Source organism: Mus caroli, chromosome 13 (assembly GCF_900094665.2).
Source record: "Mus caroli chromosome 13, CAROLI_EIJ_v1.1, whole genome shotgun sequence".
NCBI lineage: Eukaryota > Metazoa > Chordata > Mammalia > Rodentia > Muridae > Mus > Mus caroli.
In genome coordinates this window covers 11,557,405-11,566,527 of record NC_034582.1, presented here as the reverse complement: position 1 = coordinate 11,566,527, position 9,123 = coordinate 11,557,405, and the positions used below count along the sequence as shown (strand labels likewise).

Genomic DNA, 9,123 nt, shown 5'->3' with positions numbered 1-9,123 from the left:
ATTAAACTGACTCCTGATAATTTATTATATACCCATATTTTAGTGTATCTCTCAACCCTTATCATAGAAACTCTTTCTGCTGTAAATGGAAAATAATATAGAGATCCACAGGAAACTGAGGTGCAGAGAAAAAGAGACTGGTATGCTCAGCCCTAGATTACATTTGTGTTTCATGAACCTGCCTCTTGAGGTTCAAGAATCATCCCTGAAATGAGATGAAAAGACTGTAAGATCATGAGGTTGAAGAGAACAAGAGTGAGACCAGTCTTCTGGATAGTAAAGGATGGCTAGGGTCATGAACTAATAGTAGTTATGGTTGCCTGCGTAAGATTCATACAAGATCAAGCCAGTAGCACCCTAGCATAAAAGGAGAGGGAGGAGCTCATGAGCTCCCACCTTAGCTGAGGAGCTGTTGATTGTTAATGGCTTCTGGGGAAAATTTCAGTTTGTTTAAAGAAGTGGCTCCTAGCACCTTGCTCCAGTGGGTAGTCCCACTCCCATGAGTATGTGAGCAACAGAATTGGATAAGGGGGATTATAATAATAGAATGGCAAGAGTTGAGAGTGGGTAGGAGAAAGAGGTAGTTATTGAAGGAATTAGAGGGAGGGGTAGAGATGAATGTGGTCAAATATATTGTATGCATTATGTAATGAAATTCTAAAAAATTAATTTTAAAACTATATTAATAAAATCAGATTTTAAATATATATGAATGAAATTTTATAATGCCCATGATTTAGTCACAAATGGCTCAAAAAACATTTTAAACTATGTAAATGTTTTTATAGGAGAAATAAACAAAACCAACCAAACAAACAACAATGAAAATCATGGAAAGTCAAAATTCAGTTTAAAACAGGAAAATCCAGAAAATGCTTTATTGATTGATACAGTATCTGTGTCATTTTGTATCATATGTATCTATTTTGAGCTAGCAGGAAAGGCATTCAGACACCTAAAAAAGAAGACAGAAGGAAGATAACTGACTTGAAAAGAAGTTTATCATGGACTCAGCTATAGCTCCATATCAGGGTGTTCTAGCACACACAAGGGTGTGTACTCCATTCCCCAGTGCTGAAATGAAAGGTTAACATAACATGTCAAACACTAAGAATCGTCATCTGGAGCAAAAGCTTCCTATAGTTAGACACTGATAATTGAAATGGAAAATACTCAACACAGCTAAAGCTTGCAAAAATTCCAGAAACAAGACAAAATAAGTAGAAGGTCTCTCTCCAAAAACATGCAAGAAACTCAGATTCTGTCCTGGTGTCCTGATATCATCTTCAGACGTGCTTTCTGAAATGAGAACAGATCCTGTAACTCAAGCCATGTGCTTCTTCTCACAGACTGTGCTCCAAGTCCTCTAACAGCATGGCTAATGCCTTCGTTTGCTTTCTCTTGCAACAGTTAAACAAAACAAACAATCAAACAACAACAACAAGAAGACCAAATGCTATGATCAGAAGCATCTCCAGGTGGAAAGGATATATAATAGTACAGCTTGTAGTCCATCATGGAGGAGAGTTAGAGCAGGAAAAGAAGGGAGGAATCTAGAGGCAAAAGGTGAAGCAGAGAACATGGGGGAGATGTTGCTTCCTAGCTTCCTCACGGTGTGTTCGATCTGTTTTCTTACATCACCTAGGATTACTTGCTCAGGGTCAGCACTACCCAAAATGGATTGGGCCCTCCTACATCAACTAATCATGAAAATGCCCACACAGGCTTACCTACAGTCCAGTCTGATGGAGGAAATTGAGGTTCCATTTTCCCAGATGACTGTAGCTTTTGTCAGGACAGCGACCAAATTCCAAAGGCATAATGTTTTTGATTGTCAGTATTCTTGGTTCTGGTTTTGAAATAGTGATTTTTAATCTGGAGCAGCCATGTTTTATGCCGTATTCCATTAATTTCCATCAGTTGTAACATAGATCAGATATCTTATTAACACGAGAACTCATGTCTGAGGAACAAGAGCACCAATTTCCATTCCCACAGACTGTGAGAAACTGAGGCCCAAGCCAGCACCACCATCTCGAAGAATGAGCTGTGGTCTAATCATGGTGTGATTTCCACCAAAGGAGACATCACTCTTGGATAGATGCTCAGTTCTCCTCATGAAAAGGCTGTGGAAAGATATCTCTTCTATAGAAGTCCTGGAATCTTTCAAGAAACTATTATAGGTTTTTCCTTTTGCTCCTGCATTTTGTCTGAAGTCTGAGAACAAGTCGTCGAGTCCTTTCCCAATATGATAATGAGGAAAGTGAATACTGAATTCCAGTCTTCCAGAGACCTAACTTGAATAAGCCTGAAAGAAATGACATGTGACTGTTCCTGATTATATTTGCAGGGCTCCAAAACAAAGAGGGTGATGTGACTCTCTGGATCCTAGATTTCCAACATGCTAAATTAGTTGGGCACCTCTCTTCAAGGGGGAAGTTTAGGGGAACCCCAAACTCCAGTGTCAAACTCTCTCTCTCTCTCTCTCTCTCTATCTCTCTCTCTCTCTCTCTCTCTGTGTGTGTGTGTGTGTGTGTGTCTGTCTGTCTGTCTGTCTGTCTTTGTCTGTCTGTCTGTCTCTCCCTCTCTTGCTGTCTTTTCCATCCAGTTCAAGCTTCACTTGAACAAAAGAATAAAGAGAAAGAAAATAAAGGAAATCATAAAGCTCTTTTTAAAAGCTCATTTAAACTGAACCTCCCTCTTTGGCAATTCCCCACCATTCTTTCCGGGAAACGGAGTTAGAACATCTAGGGCCATTTCACAATGTTTGCTCTTCTTGGAGCTTGTGCCCAATACAATCTTAACATCATCACCTTTTGCTCCCTAGAAGATAGTCACCTAATTTTTCACTTGTTTATATGTTGCATTTTCCACACCAGCCAATATAGTCACTACTCACTAAAGATATATAGAGATAGATAGATGATAGATAGATAGATAGATAGATAGATAGATAGATAGATAGATAGATAGATAGATGATAGATAGATAGATAGATAGATAGATAGATANATGATAGATAGATAGATAGATAGATAGATAGATAGATAGATAGATAGATAGATAGATGATAGATAGATAGATAGATAGATAGATAGATAGATAGAGATATTAGTTATTCAAATTTGATATGTCACAACTCCACTATCTTTTTTTCTCCTTCCAGAGTAGTTGTACCAGTTTTCAATCCCACCAGCAATGGAGGAGTGTTCCTCTTGTTCCACATCCTCTCCAACATGTGTTTTCACCTGAAGATTTGATCTTAGCCATTCTGATTGGTGTAACATAGAATCTCAGGGTCATTTTGATTTGCATTTCTCTGATCACTAAGGACTTTGAACATTTCTTTAGGTGCTTCTCAGCCATTCCAGATTACTCAGTTGTGAAATCTCGGTTTAGTGTTATACCCCAATTTTTGATTGAATTGTTTGAATTTTTGGTGATTAACTTCTTGTGTTCTTTATATATTTAGGATATTAGCCCTTTATCAGATGTGGGGTTAGTGAAGATTTTTTTCTCAGTCTGTAGGTTGCCAATTTGTCTTATCGACTGTGTCCTTTGCCTTACAGAAGCTTTCCAGTTTCATGAGGTCCCATTTATCAACTCTTTTTCTTAGAGCATGAGCCATTAGAGTTCTGTTTAGGAAATTTCCCCCTGTGCCAATGAGTTCAAGGCTCTTCACTTTCTTTCTTTTTTTTTTTTTTTAATTTGACCAAAACATTTAATCAACAACAATAACAAAAACAAAATATTACAATAGCAGAGAAATAATAATAACAATAAAAAAACAAGTGGGAATCAGGGTTTTAAAAAAAAAAAACCTGCAGAGGCCTTAGCTCCTAAGAGACCAACACCCCTGATGAGCTGGGCCTTAGCCCCAGCCCCTTCTGAGTTTTCCTTGGCTGCTGGCTTCTCATCTTCCCCCATGAGACGAATGTTGTGCTTTTCCGGGAATTCGTTCAGTTCTTTGCCCTTTGCCTGAAGCTGCTGTGACAGTGTCTCAATGATCTTCTGTATCTGCTCCTTGTTGCCCTCCAAGGCAGGCAGCACTTCTTTGACAGTCCGCTCCACCAGCACACCTCCAACCATGCGGTAGCACTTGCAGGTCTCATCCACTTCCTTCGGTGTATCGACCACCAGGCTGTGCTCATTCAATTCCATCTCCAGCTCAGCTGCTTTGGATGCCAAGCCCCTCTGTTCCTGCCAAAGGAGATTAAAGCCAGCAATTACCTGTTCCACCGACACCGCCCCCTTCCCCCGCGCCCCTCCCTCCGCTCTTGCCCACAGACCACTGCTGTCCGCCATCTTCCCCACCTGCCTCTTTTCACTTTCTTTTCTATTAGATTGAGTTTATCTGGTTTTATGTTGAGGTCCTTGATCCACTTGGACTTGAACTTTGTACAAGGTGACAAATATAGGTCTATTTTCATTCTTCTACATACAGACAGTTAGACTAGCACCATTTATTGAAAATGCTTACTTTTTTTTTTCTATTGTATATTTTTGGCATCAGGATCTTTGATCCTGATTTGTCAAAGATCAACTGACCATAAGTGTGTGGTTTTATTTCTGGGACTTCAATTCTATTCTATTGATCAACATGTCTGCTTCTGTATCAATACCATGCAGTTTTTATCACTATGGCTCTGTAGTAAATCTTGAGGTCAGGGATGGTGATTCCCCCACCATTCTTTTATTGTTAAGCATTGTTTTCACTATTCTGGTTTTTTTTGCCTTTCCAGATGAATTTAAGAATTGCTCTTTCCATTTCTTTGAAGAATTGTGTTGTGATTTTGATGGGAATTGCATTGAATCTATAGATTGCCTTTGGTAGGATGACCATTTTTACTATGTTAATTCTGTCAATTCAAAAGCATGGGAGATCTCTCCATTTTCTGATCCATATTTTTGGGTCCATAATTTTGGATTTCTTTCTTGAATAACTTCAGTTATTGTCATACAGATCTACTACTTGTTTAGTTAGAGTTACCCCAACATATTTTATATTATTTATGGCTATTGTGAAGGGAGTTGCTTCCCTAATTTCTTTCTCAACCTGTTTATCATTTGTATAAAGGAAAGCTACTGATTTATTTTAGTTAATTTTAAATCCAGTCACTTTGCTGAAGTTGTTTATCAGCTGGAGAATTTCTCTGGTAGAGTGTTTGGAGTCGCTTATGTATACTATCATATCATCTGCAAATGGTGATACCTTTCTTTCTTCTTTACCAATTTGTATCCCCTTGATCTTTTTGTTGTCTTATTGTTCTATCTAGCACTTCGATGACGATATTGAATAGATTTGGGGCAAGTGGCTTTATCTCGTCCCCAATTTCAGTGGGATTGCATCAAGTATGTCTCCATTTAATTTGATATTGGCTGTTGGTTTGCAGTAAATTGTTTTTATTATGTTTAGGTATGGGCCTTGAATTCCAGATTTCTCAAAGACTTTTAACATGAAGGGGTGTTATGTTTTGTCTAATGCCTTTTCTCTATCTAAGGAGATCATAGATTTTTTTCTTTGAGTTTGTTTATATAGCTAATGGATTTTCGTATATTAAATCAACCTTGCATCACTGGGATGAAGCCTACTTGATAGTGGTAAATGATGGTTTTGATGTGTTCTAGGATTTGGTTTGCAATAACAAAGACAGACACAATCTCAGAGTAAAAGGATGGGAAAAGGTCTTCCAAACAAATGGTCCCAGAAAACAAGCAAGAGTCGCCATCCTAATATTCAATAAAATAGACTTTCAACCAAAAGTTGTCAAGCAGGATGAAGAAGGACACTTCATGTTCCTCAAGAGGAAAATCCACCAAGATAAAGTCTTAATTCTGAACACCTATGTCCCAAATGCAAGAGTACCCACATTCATAAAAGAAATTTTACTGAAGCTTAAAACACACATTGAACCCACACAATAATAGTGGAAGATTTCAACACCCCATTCTCACCACTAGACAGGTCATTGAAACAGAAACTAAACAGAGAGTCAGTAAAACTAAGAGAGGGTAGAAACTAAATGAATGTAACAGATATCTACAGAACATTTCACCCTAAAACAAAAGTATACACCTTCTTTTCAGCACCTCATGGTACCTTCTACAAAATACACCATAACCCCAAATGATAGAAGAAGATTGAAATAATATGATACATCCTATCAGATCACCGTGACCTAAGGCTGGTCTTCAATAACAGCAAAAAACAATGGAAAGCCCACATACCCATGGAAACTGAACAGCTCTTTACTCAATGATAACTTGGTCAAGGAATAAATAAAGAATGAAATTAAAGACTTCCTGGAATTTAATGAAAATGCCAATATATCATACCCAAACTTATGGGATACAATGAACGCAGTGGTAAGAGGAAAACTCATAGCACTAAGTTCCCTGGTAAAGAAACTGGAGAGATCTTACACTAGAAACTTAACAGCACTCCTGAGAGCTCTAGGACAAATGGAAGGAAACACACACACAAGAGGAGTAGAAGGCAGGAAATAATCAAACTCGGGGCTGAAATAAAACAAATAGAAACAAAGAGGACAATACAAAGAATCAACAAAACCAGAAGCTGGCTCTTTGAGAGAATCAACAAGATAGATAAACCCCTAGCTAAACTAACCAAAGTGCCCAGAGGCAGTATCCAAATCAACAATGTCAGAAATGAAAAGGAAAACATAACAACAGAAATGGAGAAAATTCAAAAGCTCATCAGATCCTACTATAAAAGCTTATACTCAACAAAATTGGAAATCTAGATGAGACGGATGTTTTTCTAGACAGACACCACATACCAAAGTTAAATCAAGAGCAGGTAAACTATCTAAAGAGGACCATGTCGCACAAGGAAATAGAAGTCATTAAAAACCTCCCAACAAAGAAAAGCCCAGGGCCAGATGAAATTAGTACAGAATTCTACCAGACCTTCCAAGAAGACCTGATACCAATTTTTCTCAAACTATTCCATAAAATAGTAATAGAAGGAACACTACCTAACTCATTCTATGAAGCCACAATTTCTCTGATACCTAAACCACACAAGGACCCAAACAAAAAAAAAAAAAAAAAAAAGAGAACTTCAAACCAATGTCACTTTTGAATATCGATGTAAAAAATAATCAATTCCACTTTAAAAAAAAAAAACTTCATCATGTAATTGAGAACAGTATGGTTTGGATAGAAAAGTACAACTGTTTAAATTTCTTTTCACTTAGACTCATTGGCTATTTTCAAGATAGCAGCATTTTCCCCCAAGTGCATTGTACACCACCAGCCTAGATGCTGACACACTTCATTTCTACTGGACAAGCTATTCTGTGTAATTACTTGGACACCAGGTCAGATGTTAGTAGCTCTGCTTATCCTGCACTTGGGCTTCCTCCAGGGTATCCCAGCTGTCCTTACAAAGCTCATCTGTAATTATTTTCTTTTAAGTCAATTAAATGTGTTTGTGCATTTTGTACACTTACACACTGTATGCTTAGTATCTTCTTGTCACACCTCCCTGCTCTCCTTCCCGCATCTCACATCTCCTTAGTTTCCTTTGTCCTTATAGACAGTTCTACTCCTATGTTCTATACACATTTTGTATGGTTATACACATACATGTGTATATAATTCAGGAAGCACATATGGAAGAACATATGATATTTGTTTTATTTTTTTGAGACTGGCTTGATTTACTTATGATGACTCTCTCTAGTTTCATCTAATTTCGTGCAAACCACATGATTCCATTCTTCTTCATGGCTAAAAAATAAAATTTCATTGTGTTTGTGCACTGTATTATCTTTACTGGGTTCCCTGTAGTTGACTTGTTCCAATCTAATCTTGTTATTTAGATATTATGAATAGTGGCGAAACAAATATTTATAAGGAAGTGTCTCAGTGATGTGTTGTTCTAGGATCCTTTAGATAAAGAGCCAGGAGTGGAAACACACAGTCATAGAAAATACCTATTGTTAGTATTTTCAAGGAGCCACCACAGTCCCTGAACTAGATTAATTTCCACCTAGCTGTACAGAAGGGCTTTCTTTCTTTTGTCCACATCCTCAATATTTCTTGTTATTTATTTCTAAATGGCTGTCATTTTTAATTGGGGTAAAACAGAATCTCATTTTAATGTCCTGTCTCACTTGATAGTGATGATAGCTGGTGGTATTGAACTTACTTTCTATGGTTTGTTGGTCATGTACATTTTCTCTTCTGTGTATGTGGGTATATTTGTGTTTGGTGCATGCATGTGTGGAATCAGATGCTACTACCTGTGTGAATCCATGGGAAGGCTAGAGAAAGATGTTAAGTATCTGCTTCTTTTACTCCCCGACTCTTTGATACAGTGTTGGCCAATGAGCTGAAAGCTAGCTGTTTCATTTAGACTGGTCGGAATCCTCCTGTCTCTCACCAACATTACAGGACTTACAGGTACACACAGCCGAGGTTAGCTTTTCACATGCAGAGGATTTAAACCTGGGCCCTTGGGCTTGCAGAATGCAGAGGGTTTAAACCTGGGCCCTTGGGCTTGCAGAACAAGTTTGGGAATGATCTGCTCAGTTATCTCATTAGTCCATTTATTGATGGAGTTTTCTTGATATCTTGTTCTTTAGATGTTTAGTTACTTATATGTTCTAGATTTAAATTATCTGCCTGTTGTATAACCAGCGTAGTTTTTCTGCTATTCTGTAAGTTTCATTTTAAATGGATCTATTATCCACTTTGCTGTACAAAGTTTAATTTCATGAGGTATCAATTATCAATTTTTTTTTATTTCCTAGAAACTTACTGAGAAAGTCCTACTCAGAAAGTGCTTTCTCTACTTTTTACTTAACACTTTCAGAGTTTTAGGTGTGGCATGAAAGCCATTTGAAGCATTTTGTTGATTTAGAGTGTTTGGTATTTTCCTAGTCCTTTCTTGACTTCTATGCTATCTTGCTTTAATCTTTTCTGTAGCCTCCTGATGTGTCTGTCTTACTCTTTAGCCTAAAGAATTCCTTCCAATATATTACCTGGTCTTGGTGACTTAGTCATGAAATCCTTTATCCTACTTTTATCATGAAAAAGTTTTCTTTGTCATTCAGATGCAAAAAATCTTAGTGAGAACAGTTGCCACAGTTGATA

At 37.5% G+C, this 9,123-nt stretch overlaps 1 pseudogene; it reads right to left on the bottom strand.

Moving 5' to 3' along the window:
- Positions 1–3,839: 3,839 nt before the first annotated feature.
- Positions 3,840–4,305, bottom strand: LOC110308630 (annotated as a pseudogene).
- Between the last annotated feature and the right edge of the window lie 4,818 nt (positions 4,306–9,123).